The sequence below is a fragment of the Aythya marila genome, assembly GCF_965140915.1.
Source record: "Aythya marila genome assembly, chromosome: 1".
Taxonomy (NCBI): Eukaryota; Metazoa; Chordata; class Aves; order Anseriformes; family Anatidae; genus Aythya; species Aythya marila.
The window spans coordinates 19,921,097-19,940,046 of NC_139042.1; the positions used below are offsets into that span (position 1 = coordinate 19,921,097).

At 36.7% G+C, this 18,950-nt stretch overlaps 1 protein-coding gene across 2 annotated transcripts in view; it reads left to right on the plus strand.

Annotated features, from left to right (window-relative positions):
* Positions 1 to 10,318: 10,318 nt before the first annotated feature.
* Positions 10,319 to 18,950, plus strand: part of SGCG (sarcoglycan gamma) — a 140,007-nt gene continuing 131,375 nt past the window's right edge. For both annotated transcript variants that reach the window (XM_082780437.1, XM_082780438.1), the window contains exon 1: positions 10,319 to 10,440. The gene's annotated coding sequence lies outside the window, so the exon portion shown is untranslated. The remainder of the gene's footprint in view (positions 10,441 to 18,950) is intronic.

An 18,950-nucleotide genomic window follows, 5' to 3' on the forward strand; every position in this document is an offset into this window, starting at 1 on the left:
TTACTCTGGGTTAGTTACCTTATTCCTAAGCAAATTGCTGCATTTCATGGGAAATCATTACATTTTTATTAGTACAGACGCTAATACTGTCAAATCCTAGGCAGTTCTGTGCATGCTGAAATCAAGCTATATAGAGATTTCAGCTAGGTCCTTCAGTAGAAACTCGGGTATCTTACATGATACCGATTGTAGAGAAGAAAGGATTTTATTAACACTGACTTTGCATGACTGTTTAATGAGATTGCTGTGGGTCTCAGGTCTCCTTACATATCTAGGTTTTGTGTGCTTTTGTTTGTCTGTTTCTTTGTTTTTAATGGAAATGCAGATTCAGTAGTTGCTGCTTTCTGTATTTTACAATGGCTGCTGTTGTGTGAGACCATCAGACACTAGGCTGGGTGTGGAGTGCTTGAAGTGAACATCCTTACCGTCATTTTTCCAAGGGTTCTGAAAATACTTTATATCACAGCTATTACATATAAATATGCATTGCTTCAAGTGAGTAGTTAGTTTTCATTGTCTATTGTGAAGTTTTTATTTCTCATAACTGTAAAAATGATGGCTTCATTGCTTTGTAATTGTCTTGCTAACTTATGGTACTGCATAATCGTTGTTTTATAACTGAAATAATCATATAAAATCTTCAAGAATGCATAAAATATCAATGTTATAAAGATCTTACACATATAAAAGCAAAAACCAGTTGTTAATTCCAAACTGAATGTAAATTTCAGATATCTGGCATCTGCATTGTTTTTACTCCCTGAACATATGGATGAAACGTATTTTAATACACTCTGTTTCTCATACAAATTTTAGAAATCAGAAAGCAGCTATGATTAATAAAAACAATTTTGAGTGAAATTACAATGCCTGCTGAATGCTTTCTTGGGCATGTAGGCAAAGGCAAATCAATTTCTAGTATGCTTCATGACAGCTGAAAGTAGCTGTGCAATACTTAAGCTGAAGCAGTTTAATTAAACCTTGGCATTTTAACAGAATAAAAGAAAATTAACTATCCTATTTCATTTCTCTATAGTGTAAACAGAGTGTATGACAGGCATCTGTGAGATATATAATTAATCCCATTAGTCAAGAAAGACTTTCAAGGATAGTTATGAAGATTTCAGCTCCTACATACAATAAACTTTGCATCCCAAAGATGCTCATTATGTTCCCCTGAAATTACTTAATTACATGATGTATTGGTACATATGTTGCAGAAGAGAAATATATGGCTATATATGCAATATATGCAAGTAGATGTGTTATACATGTGTATTGATAACTTTAAAAAAAAAAAAAAAAAGAAAAAAAGATGACCAAAGGGAAGATAGGAAAACAAGAAACAACTAATCTTAACATAAAACAGGCAAAAAAGTCTACAAAATACATTTCATGCACTACAAAAACTGGGTGTAAGGAAGGGCTTGTTTTTGTTATGCTTTGATAAAATATTTAATGAAGTATTTATTCATTGGTTTGAAATAAGCATCAGTGAAGTATGAAAAAGCACAGCATCTTTGCTGGAGACACTGAATGACATCAAAATGTGTTATTGAACTGCAATTTATGTTTAAATTGATTTTAATAAAGCATGCAATTCATAATCAAGCCAATTTTCAATTAAGTGATAATTGAATTGTGACAGCAGGCTGACATATTACGGCACAGTGAAGTAGAAGCAGCAGAAAGAGCAAAAGGTTTCCATAGTTTATCTTTAAGTGAAGACCGAAATAAACATTCAACAAGTTTTCAGGTAGCCAGGAAATGGTTTCTGCAATATGAGATCCTGTAGGGAGTTTTAACCTGTCCCAGAAGGAAAGAGACCACCCACAAATCTTGCCTCCCACCTGTTAGATCCCCATGGATGTCTCCAAAATGCATTCATTTAGTTGCATGAGTGAATGAATCAAGTCCCAGATCCCCACTGATTATAATGTGAACTTAACCCTTTAGTTTACTTTTAGATATACCTGGGCACATGCATGAAGGTTTCTTAATGCCAGACTGGCCAGACTGAATGCCATCCTCAACCCAGTAGAGGAAAAAAAAAAAAAAAAAAAAAAAAAAAAGAGAGAGAGATTTTGCCATTTGAGATTTCTTAGCTTCTCCAAGGAATCCATATGGGGCTGGCTACGTGACAAAGAATGAACAGGACAACCTGAAAGCATCTCAGAGAATGCTGGACACCTATGGACGGTTAACTGAAATGACTCTTAAAACAACATTTGCATGGACGTTCGCTAGAAAACTGTAGCTAAAAAATGTTCTCTCTGGACCACCTAATCTTACGGGGTTCCTGATTTAATGTAAAGCTCTCTAGTCACCAGTAGTTCTGTACCTACATGTATTCAGAACTCTTCTTCCACAACTCAGGGTCAAGATCCCACCTGAGCTGAAGCGAAATAGATCAAGAAGCCCAAAGTCTACGATAAAGCTGCTCTGCTTGGAGCATTCCAAGTGATTCTTTTAAAGATACAGAGGAAGGTGGTGTCTCTACTTCTCCCAGTATTTTACAGAAATAAATGGACAGTCCCTAACCACTTAGGAATATATCCGCTAACAGGTTTATGCAGAGTTGAATTGATTAGCAGATACAGGGAAGATGGAGCCAGACTCTTCTTGGAGGTACACAGTGATAGGTTGAGAGGCAACACACACACGACTGGAACATGGGACATTCTTACTAGATATTAGGAAAAAAACTCCCATGAGGGTTGCCAGATCCCTGAACTGGTTGTCCAGAGAAGTTGTGGAATGTATAGACTTGAAGGTGACACAGAACTGAGCAATGTGACCTAACTAGACCTGTTCTGATTAGGGAATGGACTAGATGACCTCCAGAGATCCTTTTCAATCTGAACTCCTCTATGGTTCTATAAAAGTAATTTTAAGAATATGGCTTCAGGTATTTAAGTACAATTCCCACTAGAATACATGGGATTTCAGTTGAATCTCATACCTAATGGAAACTCTACCCCTTGAATGAAATATAGAACCCCACATTAGTTATCTAAGTCATGCAAAATGTAGGAGAGGTTTGCCTCAAAGAAATTCAAAAGAACACTTATGTTAACCAAAGAGTTAAGAAGCACTGCCCACAGTAGGGTAGCTAACCTTTCTTTCCTTCACTGTTCACCAGTTCCAAAGAATGAAACTAATGTGCTCACAAACTCAACAGTGGAATTCTAGATACTAGAAATAATGAGTTAATCAGGGACTACATTTATACTTGCCCTTCATAACGCTGAAGGTGGAAAAGATAAAGCAGAATCAGGAATAGTGTGCTTTGTAGGAGATTTTGAAATATTTTCTCTACTTTATGCCTGTATAAGCAACTCTTACCTTTTTTATATTCATCCTAAATGAATTTATATTTTGGAAAGAATCTTTATGTTCTGCATTGGCTACACAAAAGCAAACCTATTTTATTGTCCTTTTCAATGGCATTATTGGTTAGGTTCAAGAAAAAAAACTGTCATATAATCATAGAAACAGAGGATCATAGAATATCCTGAATTGGGAGGGACCCACAAGGATCATTGATCCTGGATCCTGGCTCCACACAGGACCACCCAAAAATCAGACCGTACATCTGAAAGCGTTGTCCAAACACTTCTTGAAGTCCAGGAGGCTCGGTGCTTTGACCACCACCCTGGGGAGTCTGTTCCAGTGTCCAACCACTCTCTCGGTGAAGAACCTTTTCCTAATATTCAATCTGAATAGAATGTATGCTTAATGTTAAAATATAATTTTTGCTTTCTTTCTTTTTAAAGAGGAAAGCTATGCTAAAGAATACTGTGATTTAATAGTGGCTTTCTTCATGACTATTTTATCTCAATTACTGTTACTGAAAATTCTTGTATTTTTCTGTAGCTGGGCTTTAATTTTGCAGAGCTAGTTATTTTCTTCTGGCTATCGTTTGCTACAATTTCTTCTTTTTCAGTGGGAAAATATGTTTGCTTTAATTGTTTTTCAGAACTATAGAAACACAAGACAGTTCTCTCACATGCTTGTATATTTTCTTGCAAGTCATAAGTGATCTGTCACTAGAATGTACAGAGTTTTTCTGAACTTCTGTAAGAACACTGCAGTAATACTTCCCTGGGCACATAAGGGAAAAATTAAGAGCATACTGCATCACTCACCTCTCATGCAGGAACACCCCTCTAACTATCACTGTAGCCTCTACATTACAGGATTAAGGCTGATTTAATTAGGTATAAGCAATTCTGAAAGATTAAAAGTTGTAAGAGGATTTCATAACTGTTCAATTTTTTCTCTTTCTACCCAGTCCAGAAATAGTTACATTATTGTTCCAGCTGTGAAATAGGTGTACAAGACCTAATGTCACTTGTAAGAGATCCTATATGGTATCTCATGAACTACTCTAAATGGTTTTATCTGCAGGTACTACCAAGGAACTCCTCTATGTATTACTTTACACAAACTAATTGTCAACCCTGTAACTATTTAAATGTATATAAATGAGTACATTCAATACAACAGCTGAAGTGAGGTGCAGATGCCCCTAACAGCCTACAAATACAGTAGAACTCATGACATGTTCATGCTATGACTAGCATGTACTAATTTGTCTCTGTATTGATTGTGGTAACAAACAATATTTTGTTTCTTTATTTATACTGACTTTCCTTCTGTTCCTTACAGGTACACATGCTACCTACTCTTAAAAGTAAAGTATAAGTGAATAAAGGTGCTCATAACAGTATAAATTAAACTTCAAATTTTATAATAGATATAGCACAATATCGCAAGAGTATTTCCTAAACAACTAGTGCACAATAAAAGAAGGATGTAAAATAACATTTTAATGTAGTAACATAGCAGAAGCATTGGATTTTATTATTACTATTATTTTTACTCATTACTAAGTAAACTTAAAAAACATTATACACCAGGCATATGTTCAAGTGGATGACACAAGAATTTGTGAGTTAACAGAACAATGCCTCTCCAGAACTACATTACATTCTTGATAAAGTTTGAACAAGAGCACAAAAGAAATTTCAAAAGTAATGAAAGACTGCAGAGACCCCAAGAAATTCACAGTTCCCTGCATAATATCCTGGAAGGCTAAATAATTGTTATGCTGACAGTGAAGAGTTAAAAATAAAACTATTATGCTACATGCATGTACATTGCAATTTGTGGGGAGAGAAATATCAATTTAGATAGGAAAAAAAATAGAAACTTGTTAACAATGTTGTAAATCCAGTTTGTAGAAGGAAATTAAAGGGCTTTCTTATAACCACACCTGTAATAAATAAAAACAAACAAACAAACAAACAAAAAAAACCTTCTTCGCATAACTATATATTTTTTAATGCTTACATTTTTAAAAAGTCTTAGTTATTGTATTTAACAAGTTTAAATATAATACACTATTTAACATACGTTGTTGTAAAACAATTACTTATTCAAGTAATTGCCACCCTACCACAATTGCTTTACAATAATACTTTCTTGCTTCTGAACAACCTTTACCGTGATATTAGCAAAACATTTATCCTGCTATATCACATAAATGATAAATTTTTGCTTAAGCAGGTAGAATTATAAATAAATAAATAGATAACTCACAGTCAATGTGTGCCCTACAGTAACAAGATTTGTCATAACAAAAGGTTATTTTTTAATGAATAATGCCTCATTTAGAACTACACTATGGCATTTAAAATCTAATTAGTTTATCCCTTTCCCCATGGATAACTGAGAAGAAAATAATACAATATTAGCAGGTAGAGAATTGGTAGAAATGAGAACCATGTATGCTCTCTGCTAGCAGCAAATTCATACTGGTCAGATCTAAAAGATATAAAAAGACAAGCAAAACATATAGTTTGAATGAATTACAGTAAATTTCCATTGAAGAAGGAGGTCTTTGAAAGTGCACATTCAAAAATAATGATAATTTAAAAAAAAAAAAAAAAAGCAAAAGGAGTGAAGAAAAAAAGGGAGCAAGGAAGGGAGTAATGAATACATATGGAATCTGAAGGGATAATTTGGAAGAATTGTTTTAGACAAAGGGAATATAATTTGGACTGGTCCTGATCCATACTGCCTTTAAAGAAGGAACAGCAAGAAAAATAGAGGAAGTCTGGGGCTTCCTCTTGGTGGGACCTAGAAGGTTTGCACTGAAAGCAGCCTAGGACTGAACCAGTACCTACTCAGTGTGTCCCCTCAGTGCAGTAGGGGCCATAATAAATTGAAAAGTTCAGTTACTTGCAAATGCTTCCTAAAATTATTGCCTAAGCTCCTGTAGAATCAACAAGGATCAACAGAGATCTCAAAAAAATGTTCTCCAGAGTACTCAAGCAATATTCCTAGCTTTTTATAGACTATACAAGATGCTAGAACAATTTTGAAAGACAATGATGGATTCCATGCACAAATTGCAGAATGCAACAGGAAACAGAAAAACCTAAGAGGAGTATGTCTGAATTTCTGCATGCCTCAGGAGCTTAGTTGCCTGCTTCAGAGCTGAGTGCTGGGCATGTGCATCCACGGGAGATTTAGAATGCTGAGATATCTTCAGATGCAAATTGAAGTTTTTTGCAGCTCTCATGGTTGCAGTTTGAATGTAGAACAAATAAGAAAACTTTTTTCTTTTCTTCTTTTCTGCAATGAAAACATAGATTTCCTCAGACAAAAAGGGTGGTCAAGGTGGATGAATCTACTATTCTTATGTTGCAGATTAAAATTTGATATGAAAGACTGTAATAACTTATACTTTTGACATCAAGCACCGTAAAGGATGAAAGCTGAAAGACATTTCAAGTCAGATATTTCTGAGCTGCAAAAACAAACAGATGCTTGGAAAAAGAATGGATGTTTTCACTATAAATTCAAATGCTCATTCAAATAATTATTAATAGAGATCACAATACACTAATGTTTGTGAGACAAATTCCTACTATGAGCAAAAACTATTTTTTGTCACAGAACCTCACAGGATAGGAGTTCTGTATCTTCTAGCTTCCCACGTAATTTTTAGTAGCAAGATACTGCTATCATTGTCACTATTATCAGTATTATTATTTTATTTCCATAGTTACTATCAAACCACTTTGTGCTAGACACTGTAAAAGGAGCAAAAGTTGTCCTTATGAGTTTATAATCTTAAATGCAGCAACAAAAGTGAGAGAGAAAAAATAAAGACCCTACAGATATACATGGTCACAGAGGTACTATTATGTGGACTCCAGGAGTTCAAATGGTGATTAATTCAAAATGTTCAAGTAACCAAAAAAGTCATTGAGAAATGTTACAACACGGCTCCTGTATCTTCTACTCGATTCAGAAAATAGCTAGCATCTAATTCTAGGTGAGATGTGTAGGACAAGCCAAAGAGATTTCCCCAAAAGAACGGAGATGTTTTACTGTCCAGTATACCTCTGCCTCTGTAGCTAGGTACTCAGGGCAGGGCTACATTAGAGGCTTGGCAGATGACAATACAGTGGAAAGTCATGCAGTATGCCAAAGGCTGTATTTTTGAAGAACTAGGAATAAGAAACTATGAGCTCGCTGTGTACAGGTGGATCCATGCTGTCTGTATGAGCTATTCCCAGCTCTCACTTTCAGTTTCCTTATTGGAAAGCTTCAGTTACAGTCGAGTATGAATCCAGGAAAAAAAGACATAACCAATGTGACCAATGAGGGGTGAATAGGGACAGGTGAGGAAGGAGGAGGTGAACTCAGCTGCTTTCATGATGGCATAGGTGACACAAAACCTAACTGATCAAAATGTTAGCCTGTTCATTACAAAACCAAATGACATTAAATTTACATCTCACTGATTGCTTATTCCATGGCACAAGCAGTCTGTCTCCAAAAACAAGTGAATGCATCGTCACTCATGCAAAAATAGATGACTTTTCTTCAGAAATTTAATAGTTTCTATAAATAATACGAGATTTCATTTTCTGTAGAAACAATTCCTACACACAAGTTATTGCTACCTTTTATTCTAGGTGATCAACGCATCAAATTCTATTTCTCTCCAGTGATTAAAACATATTGTGAACATTTTGCTTGCACCAATAACTTTTAGAATTTTATTTTGAATGTACAAATACATGTATGTTACAGAATCATAGAATCTTTTAGACTGGAAAAGACCTCCAAGCACATCAAGCCCAACTGTTATGGTATGTTAGCAGGTACATGCTTCGTTTGCTCTAGCTTGTTTCAAAAACTATTACTTGCTTCTCACAGAAAAATGTGCTTGTATATAACTATGAGAAACTAGTTTGTAAAGGTATATTTGCCTGTAAATACTTATAACTAAATATTTGTTTAGAACATAAATATATGTTCTAGCAAGTCAAATGTTCCTAAACTAGTTTCACTCATCAGCATGTCATTCTTGTTCTGTATAATCTTTTCTGCAAGAAAGATTTAAGTTGATCACTAGCAACTTTTTTATCACATAAAGCAAGGATTTTTTATTTTAAGAAATGACTGATTTTTGCACTAATTTTGATTTAACTCTCTAATGTACCCAATAAAACATATTTTCCAGTATATTACTTCTGATTCTGATAAACTGGGGTCCAAGGGAAAAAAAAATACTTAACATAATACCAACTGGTAGCAGACTGCACATCTTTCACACACATACAAAACAAAAAAAACAGTTAGCTACTGATTTTGCTTGGTTCATAATTCCCACCAAAACATAAGGACCACTAAGCTCAGAAATAAGTTGAAAATGTTGATCTCTCCATCTTTCAGATGTACAGAATTTTCAGCAGTTAGAACCAGCTTGACAACAGCTCCACGGGGACCAATGTGCCCAAATCCTATAAACAACCTGCTAGGCATTTATTATTAACCACTATTGTTTTCACCAATACTCCAATAGCACCTGGCAGTCCAGACTGGCACACTATTTTTATCTAAAAGACAGCTACTAAAGTATCATCCTTGAGATCTTTGGCAACAACATTGTTTAAAAATATCTATAAATACAAAATATTTAAAATTACTTTTAGACATTGATACAGTGGTAAGATGGATGAGCCACAAGAAAAAGGAAGATTCTGAAAAATAGATGGCAGAAAGAATGAAGAGAGAAAAACAAATGGAGAGATGGATTACATAGTCCTACATTAAAGCAGACTAGCTTCTCCATTTTTTCCTGTCCAATCTATTCCCTGGCTAGCTTGTGCAGAAGTGTCTACAATATCCCTATTACTACGAGTTACAACACAAGTATTGTGCCAGACACTATGTAGGTCACTACAGCTGTCCCAAAACAACTGAGCTACAAGAAGAGAGTTCTAAGAGACCAGAATGAGACTGAAAACGAGAAATACTTTGAAGTGTTCTAGGTCATGCCAGGAAGTTGTGGGATGTCAGTGGGGGAAGAGTTATTCCCCACAATTAATAACCTGGATGAAGATATGAATTTGGTGTTCATCATTTCCTCCTCTCATTTCTGCAGTGAATACTTCAATGATGCACTTCAGTGTAAAACTAGGAATTCCTACTTTTTTTCTCCTTTACAGTTATCCTGATCGCATTCAGTAGTCTGTCTTTCTGGATAGTAAGATTTGCCAGAAAAAAAAAAAAAAATACACTTGTCATTTATCTTCCTAATCTACCAGACATAGTCATTTGTCATTGGCAATTTCCTTCCTTACGTCTTAGATCCCATTTTCTTCTCCCAAACTTCCCAGCCCCATACTTCCTCAACCCCTCTAAGGGTCTACCTTATGCTACTTATGTACCCCTTGCAAGCTGTCCTGCCCAGCAAAGATGTATGAGGAGCAGCTGAGGTCCCTGGGTTTGCTCAGCCCCGAGCAGAGCAGGCTGAGGGGAGGCCTCATGGCGGCCTGCAGCTCCCTCACGAGGGGAGCGGAGGGGCAGGAGCTGAGCTCTGCTCTCTGGGGACAGCGACAGGACCCGAGGGAACGGCATGGAGCTGGGACAGGGGAGGGTCAGGCTGGGGGTTAGGGAAAGGGTCTGCACCCAGAGGGTGCTCGGGCACTGGGACAGGCTCCTGAGGGATGTGGTACCAGCACCGCCTCACGCGGGCGCCCAGCGGGGCAGCAGCGCCCTCCATGGGCACCGACCGCTGCCTGGCGGCGGCGCCGAGCCCCGGGCACCCCCGTTCTGCCATGGCCGGGACGTGTCGCCCTCAGGGAGCCCGAACCATGTCAGACACCGAGCAGGGAAGGGCGCTTTCCCCCCTAAAGCCGCCGTGGGGCTGAGGGCGGGCACAGCTCGCTGCCCGCCCCCTGCTCAGCCCCTTCTCCTCCCTGCCGCCGCTCCTCCTTCCCTCCCCGCCGCACCGGCGAGGTTGCGGGGCCGGCGGGGAAGGCGGCGCTGCCTGCGGGGAGGAAGCCGGATGAAGCCCCTCGGGCATGCAGCGAGCCGCGGGGACCCTGCCCAGGAGCCCAGCGGCGGCATCAGGTAACGACAGCCCTCGCCTCGCCCCCGGCCCGGAGAAAAGTTCCTTCCCGGGGGCTGCAGGACCCTTCTCCCGGCGGGACCCGAGCCCCGGGGGGCTCTATGCCCGGCTCCTTACAGAGCTAAGACCGGGTGTGTGTCCGCGGGGGATGGAGGGGGCAGCCTTCCCCGGGGCTTCGTGCCCTCCCTGACAGCCCCGGGTGTGTTTAGGAAGAAGAAAGCAGCAAACAAAATGTTATCAGAAAGTAGTAACGCGTAGCGCTACATCGGGGACTTGGGTGTGTTTGTTGTGCCCGGCTGTCCACAAGCCGCGGCTCGTCTTGGGTCGTTATTTGCTGGGCATCTGTGGGCTCGCTGTCAACTTTTAGTACAGGGTGTGGGTTTTAATTAACGCGATGGGAGGCTAAATCCCGCTTTAAGTGTGCCACGGTGGTGTTTTGCTTTCCTTTGCTCAGAGTTTGTATCAAAGACACTAAGTCAGTTTCACATCTTTTTGGTTATTTCTTCTAAAATCATTTAAGGAGTGAAAAGCGAGCAGGGTGCCCCACAGAGGTTTTGGGCACCTTTGCTACAAAGCAACATTGAACCAGCTTAAAGAAGAAAAAAAAAAAAAAAAAAACAAACAATATCTTCAAAAGCCTGCTTCATTACCAGCCCAAAGAAGTGAGAAGTGCATTGCAAACTGCCCTGAGAGTGAAAAGATTTAAGTCACTTCAACTAAGCAAGATTTGCCAAAGGCAAGGTCCCTCCTCATAAAGGATGTGCTGTGCTTATTCCATTACTCCACGAGAGAAGCTACTTTAAGAATTGTATTATCTGCAATTATGAATGTTCTACGTCCACTTTTTCATATTTTCATAGTGCCAATGTAATCTCACTATATTCCTTGCAAAATCCGAAGAAATAAATCAAATGTAAAGATCTTAATTTCTCTTGATTAGAAAAGCATGTATAGTTTTTATTTACTTACTTTACAATACAACAAATTTAGGGGAGCATTCAAAAGGAGAATAGACTGAGCAACATTCATCTGTTACTGCAGGTAATCCCAATGATTATTCATTGGACATCAATTAATCTGAATTTTAGATTGAGTTTGTGTTGGTGTTTTTTTTTTTTAATAAACGCAGTTACATTCTCTATGAAGGTCCATCAAAGTTATTGACCAAGTGCAGCTTTGAGACTGCATTTTTATGTATGCTCAATTTTTTTATTAATGGATTTTAAGTTGCGTTCAACTAAGGGCTGAAAAAAGAGAAGTACAAATTATATATAAAACTTGAAATGCTTTCCACCTCTATGTGTTCTGTGTTTTTTTTCTCTCCTTGTCAGCTTCAAATGTAACTTCTCCCTAAGTTTTCATGCAAGTGACAGAATTTCTTAAATATATGAAACAATTTTCTATTGTCAAATGTTCTGTAGTTCATACTTGCTTAGAAAGATAGATATGACTAGGGAATTATCGTTTTTCTTGACAACATGACAGTTAAAACTTGGTTTGCATAGCAGCAAGCATGTGTAGTGCATTAAAAGATGTCACTCTGAACTGTCATTGACTAACTTTTCAATGTATTTTTGTGAAACTGAATATATTGCTTGTAAAGTGACAGCTATGGGGTAACTAAGTGGTAAAATAAGGAATTACTGTAGTGAACTAGGGTCTAACTTTGGATTTTGACTAGAGTTTGAATATTGGATGCCTAAGGATTCAGTGTTCAATTCTGTAAACAGGTATTTGATTCATTTTCTTCATAGTGGTATCTCAGTTAAACTCTAAAAAGTATTGTTGATGCAGCACTGCTTAAGCTACCCAGAGGTGGAGTGTAGAATTTTACCTTGTTATAATGTAATGAAGAAAATGCTTCATGTGCTTATAAGTTTCCCGTTCTTTTAACATGTTCAAATTGTATACAGTCATTGCTATCCAAACCAGATCATGCTAGAAGTCATACGCTTAAACATTACTATGTGTCAAGCAAGTGTTCTTTTGCAGCATGTGAAATCTTAAGCCGTTAAAATCGCCAGGTGAAGCAAGGAGGTATATACAGTGCTGTTAAGGTATGGGAATATGGGAAGTCTGTGAAGGAGGGAAAAAAGAGAACTAAGTTAGGAATTCAGGGTTTTTCTTGACCACAAACTTTTTCCTTAAAAACTAAGTTACCAGCATTCTAAAATAATATGTACCTTGAGGATTTCAGGTAAAAATATACCTAGGCATTGAGACGTTTGCTTTTACTTGAAGACTATGTTGCATTTATAGCATTTTCCTTGGTTCTGTTTCCAAGCCTTGTACTGCTGTAATCTAAAGTCTTCTCTTGAATGCTTCTGTTAAACCATGATAGAAAAAAAACTATTTGGTGTTGTTGGATTAGGTAAATCATGGTGAAACTAGTTAACTGAGTGTACTACCTCTTTAGGAGAAAGAGAGTGTCAAGAAATGAAATACCATCTGGAAAAAAATCCATTTTATTTACAAGTTCAGGAAGAACACAAGCTTTGAGTACTGCATACTGCAAATCAGCACGAGGGCTAGCTTTTCTATTCCTATTCCTTCTGGTGGCCATGACCAAGTAGTATTCTTGCAGATAGCAGATTGAGCTCTCACTTTGCATGCCCATTCTGTGTGTTTTAACCTGCCTTCACTTGCATATCCACTAGGTCTCCACTCAACTGAAAAACTCCTAATTTTGTTCAGTTTTCTTTTTAGATCTTTTCTAGACCTTTGGTAGTTAATATTTTCTGCTGAACTCCTTTCAGTTCATGTTATTCAGGTAGAGTATCATCTATAAAGAATGAAGCTGTAGACTTACCAACAAGTAAAGTGGAAAGATTAGTTTATACTCAAGGCAGTACTTACAAAGCCAGTGTGTTGTCTTTTATGCAAGAGTATGCTATTGCTGATCACTTTTAACTCTTCAACAATAGCTACCAAAAAGTCTTTCTGAAGAATAGCTGCATACTATTTGTCCTCATCCTGTATTTTCACAGTTGATTATTCTTATGCAAACTATGTATTTACCTTCTTTAATTGCATCTTTATTTTCTACTAGATTGTGTCTTCAATTTCCTATGGCTATTATGAATTCTAATCCTATTTACTATCAGACTGGTAGCTGTCCTAAGCTAGTGTCACATTCAGATTTACAAGTATGCTCTGTCAACTAAGCTATTAATAAAACAATAAGTATCTAGCAGGATGGACCGGAGGAGATCATTAAATCTTTCTATTTGTCAATGAATTGATGGTGAAGATTCTCTGAATATGATGTTGTAACATATTTTTCTAAAAGCGCAGTGGGTTTCATTCTGGAGATACCATATGAGTGCATAAATATGGGTGTTATTGTCTGTTGTCAACACCTGTAAAACCCAAAGTAGTGGTATGTATTTCTGCTGTGTAGATTTTTGTTACCAAAACATGTAGTTTTCAATGAAAGTATTCCTGGGGCTTTCAGTTTGAAAATTCTTTCTAATACAATAGTTTTTCATTGAGCAACAAAATACCTTTTCCTGGATGTCAGGTCAAAATAACCCTGGGATAGGTACATTACAATCATATCACGTATATTATTTGTAATCAAAATGCTGTTCACAAACCTCATGAAAATTACCAAAGTAATACAAGTTGTAGTTTTACTTTTTAGTTTCTGACAATTATTTATAGTAAGTGATTTTTGTCAGCAAATAATGGAAAATAATATGCCAAATTACTGAAGTAATATGCCAAATTACAGTAGAATATGTGTTTATGTGTTTATATGTAGAATTTACAGAATTTATATATATGCTTTATATGAAGCCTAAAGGTCATGCGAGGTCAGCATTTGTACACATTTATGAAACGTTAGAGGAAAACTAGACTTAGTAATAAAAACTGACTGTTAGGGGTGTGTGTCCCTAAAAATCTTAGCAATCTAAAGTCTCTTAATAAATTTTCATTTTATTAAATTTGATCTTAAATTTACTTGCTTCTTGCTAATATGTTGTGGCTTAAATTTAACAGAACAATACTGAACATCTAATTATCTTTTTTCCACTTCAGTGGGGAGACACACCATGATATTCCAAATTAATATATTTGTCAATATTGCTGTTGATTTAAGTCACACAAATAATCAGCTTCTGAAATTGAAGGATTAGTTTTGTGAACTGCAACATATGTAAATTATACAAAAATATCCAAATAAATTACTTATTTGTGGGTGTGCATTAAGCACCCACCACTTCTGTTGTGTTGATGAACATTTATTATAAACAAATTAAAAACTTTATAGTATTATGTGTCTAGAAAACAAATAGAAGCTGTCTCTACAGGTTTATAAGAACTGATCTATGGAATTTGGGTTTTAGTACAGTAAACCATTACTATTTATTATCATAAAACTTATTAGCAAAAACATGTTTCTCTGTCACAGAAAAGTACATTTGTAAGGAATACATTTTAGAATAGGACAGTTTTGAGGAAAATGTTTCAGGGTTCAATAAATTGCAAACTGTGTGCAAAACAAAGCCAAGCACTAATCACAAAAATTGCAAAATAGTGTATATTTAAGTATGCTGAAGACAGAAATTTGATTTCAGAAACAAAGAAGTTCTTTAGATATCTGACAGTTTTTCCAAAATAAAGTTTGTATGAATGAGGAATTGTGAACTAATTTGAAAAAATATTTGTGAAAAATCATAGAGCAATACTGTTTCCCTTGCTTGATTATTTTAGACATAATTCTTCTATGAAAATTTGTATGAAGATTTTTGGTAGGAGATTTAAGAATCTCTTATTTTTTAAATACATTTTTCACAGAGGTACGCATGCATGCAGATAAAATGTACTCAGTCTTTTCCTGGTGCTAGTGTCACAAGTCTACAAATACTTGAATCAAACACAAAAAAGAGAACTGAAATGGAAAAATCTGACTGATTAAACACAGTGGAATTTCTCGCTTCACTCTCAAAAACAAACTCCCCAAAATCATTTGAGAAAGAAGGTTTTAAGCAGTTTTGAAAGCTGTTTACAGGTGAAGTCACAGTGGAAGTCTAGAGAGGGCCTTCCACCCAGTCACTGTCATGTGAGCTGATGTTGGGTTTGAAGCCTCTTCTTTAGAAAGAATGTTCAGTTTTTAGAAAATCACTTATTGTGCCTTGGTGCCTGCCAAACCCATCCTCTTGTCTGAAATACAAGCTTATATCATTGCTTCTCTTGGGACATTCGTCCTTGGATGACCTGTGTTCTTCATGGACCTGGAAGGAAGTCAGACCCAGTTACCTAGATGATTGGGAAGTCATATCCAGATCTTTCCAAGCACGTGATGAGTTCATTAAGCATTATAAAGGAGGCCAAGATTTGCTAGAGATAGAGTAGTGGATATTCGTGACTCTCTTTCTCTATTTCAGTCTTGCAGTCACTTTTCATACTTCAGAGATGTTGGAGGAGAACATTCCAGCAGTTCAGCAGTCCCCATCTTCACCTTTTCTATCAGTAAAAGGGAGGATTATTTCTTTTACATGCAAGGTTTGAGAATGCTTTTACACATATGCAGCATAAAAGTACATTTGGGGTACTTTGGTGAGGTCTGTGCTCTTAGGACCAGGTAATAAAGTCCAGGAGTGAGAGAGTGTTCTCTCTTAGTCCATCCATTTGACTTAAAAAAAAAAAAAAAAAAAAAAAAAAAAAAAAAAAAGGCAACTCCTGTGCTGTGTGTGGGGTTTTTTTTGGTTTTGTTTTTGGTTTTCCCTCTCCAGGCACACGTTTCAATGCCTGGAGAAGTTGCTGTCTCTGCAGAATTCCCAGTTGATGCTAAGGATTCATCAGTGCTGGAGACACCCAGTGCTAGTGGCCATACGTACTGCTGAGAGTAAATTGCACCTTCTGGATGCTTTGGCTTTTCATTTCTGCTGCATGTCCTAAATGCAGCTTTCAGAGCTTTCCAAAGAAGTGCATGTGTCTGAAGAAACTTTTTTTAAAGGAATATATATTTGATTCAAAGTCCTCTTCTTTGATTCAAAGTCCTTTGTTCTAAAAATGTCCAAGATAGTAGCTATTCTGTCAGATCTTCCATGTGGACCTAGAAGAAAGTGGTCATTCAACTGTCATCTACCTTGAGGGTCTACAGACCACACTCAGCAGCTTACCTTGGGGATAATGTCTCTAGCCTCTTTGAGGATACTGGACACAACAGCATATGGTTTTTGATCTACTTTCCTCTGCTGCGTTCCAATTTTCTGGTTTTATCTGGATTCAGGGACCCTTTGCAAGCACTACTGATGCACCAAAGAAGTCAGTACTTCCTCTGATCACAGATGCTACTTACATTGGTGCAAGCCAAGGACAAAAACTTCTGCAGTTGTTTTCTTGTGCTCAGGTACATGGGAAGCTGGTGTGAATTCTTTTACTTGAAGTAACTCATACACGTTTGCAAGTTCAGTTCCTAGTGGTGAACCTGGCAGGTATCTTCCCAGTGATTCAAGAAACTAATTCATTCATGTGACTTGCAGGATACTTATTTTTGTACAGCTATCAGGACTGTCTGATTCAAGATGAATCAGGACCCTGAAACTAATGTTTCACTTTGTGGCAAATACGCACCAAAGCCCTGTAGACAGAGAGGTCTTACTGTTGCCTTGTGTTGCCTTAGTGGATGGCTAGTGCAAGGTGATCCCAAGAAGTTCTTTAATCGCTTTGGTCAGTGCAAGATAAGTCAAATTGAACAACTTTAATAGTCTCTCACTCCATATATATATAAAATCTTTAAGGCAATTATAGACACCCACCTTGTGACGCCATCAGATTCTTTGCAGTGGCCTGCGGCCAATGGTTGTTAGTGGGTAGAAAACATTATGGTTAGGGAATTGCTTCGGTTTGTATCTATGATAGAGTACAGTATGTTTGCTTTATGGTAGCATATATATTGCTGGTTCTTTGTGTTCTCCAACTAACATTGTATAGTATATTCACTCAGATGGCAGCTGCATGAACATTTAGTGTTTATTCCTTCACCCTTTTCTGGCAGGTTAACCAGACTTATGTCAATATGCTTGTTTACTCTTTGTAGTCAGTGAAAATATGGATGTTTACTTCACGGGTTGGCACTTGCTTCATTCAGGATCAATACTATTTGGAGAAGCAATTCCTTCATTTCAGTGTTTTGGAGTTTCAGGAAGTTCAAAATGCATGCAGATTGTTCTTTCACCAACTTCAGGAATCAACGATGAAAACTGACAACTCTTGATAGTACTGTGTATTATGTAAAGCAAAAAGCAAGAGGGGGACCCAGGTATCCTTTGTCAAGAAACCATGATGTTTTGGATATGTTATATCATCAAGTGAGATTGACTTTTCATCAATTAGTTTACCTAGTTCTTCAGACTCCTATAGAGTAATTCAACAGGATTAAAAGTGTGGTTTTCTTGTTGTTGTTGTTTTTGTTATTATTTATTTGATCTTAAAATCATGTCTCTTGAAAATACTTTATTTTGGTTATTTATTTATTTTTTTAGCGACAGGATTTTGTTTCCTTCTTTTCCTTTTGTCAAACTAGAACAAATATATTTTGTCGCATATACTGGGTATTCTATCCATAGAAGGAACTGGATAGACATCAGCCAGTCTGGAAATATTTAGAACTACATGTCTGCAGTCAAGCTAATTCTTTTAAAAGGAGATTCCAAAATTTAAAATATATTTTTTTTTAATTTAAAAGGCTAGAAAAACATTAATTATGTTGTTGAGCATACATCAGTTTTTCAAAAGAGCAGATATAAATGTTTGCAACTAGAGTGCGCTAACAGAAATTGTAGAAGTTCTCCTCTACACAAGGAAGTGTCATAAGAACATTTCAATTTGTTATTTGGAAAAAAAGTATTAATGTTTTTAAAATACATTTGAAGATTTTTCTTTTTAAAGAAGGGGGAGGTTCTTTAGCAGCTTGTGCAAAAATGATTTACTTATTTTTTTTCACATTTTTATTTTGCTTTAGGAAAAGAATAGCCCAAAGTAAGGCTTAATTAGGAAAAAGCAAGATGAAAATTTAATTTCTTTCTTTTTTTTTTTTTTTAACCTGGAATGGTGCAGGCTATAGGGGTCTTGTCATGTGGTATGTAGTGACTAACGCTACTATTGCAATCCTGAAAATATGTTGTCTTCACAAAACACTTGATGCTTTGGCTTCAGCACCCAGTTTCCTAAATAATTGAAGAATTATGAAGAGCAGTTTTGACATTCTGCAGGGAGGGAGGATTCTTGTATTTTCTTTCAAGACTGTTGATAATTTTAATAAATTTAAGTGAAAAATATACACTCCGAGGGATATTTCCATTTTAACTGACAGAGCAGATACCTTATACTTATTTTAGAATCACTTGCTGGTTTTATGAAGCTTGCTTTCTGCTTTATGTTGTGACCGGTGTCAGCAGGAAGGATGATGAACATCTTTTTTCCAGTTATTTTATAATAGGGAAAAATGGTTGTTAAAAAAAAAAAAAAAAAAAAAGCAGATGCTCTGAAAATGTACTGAATA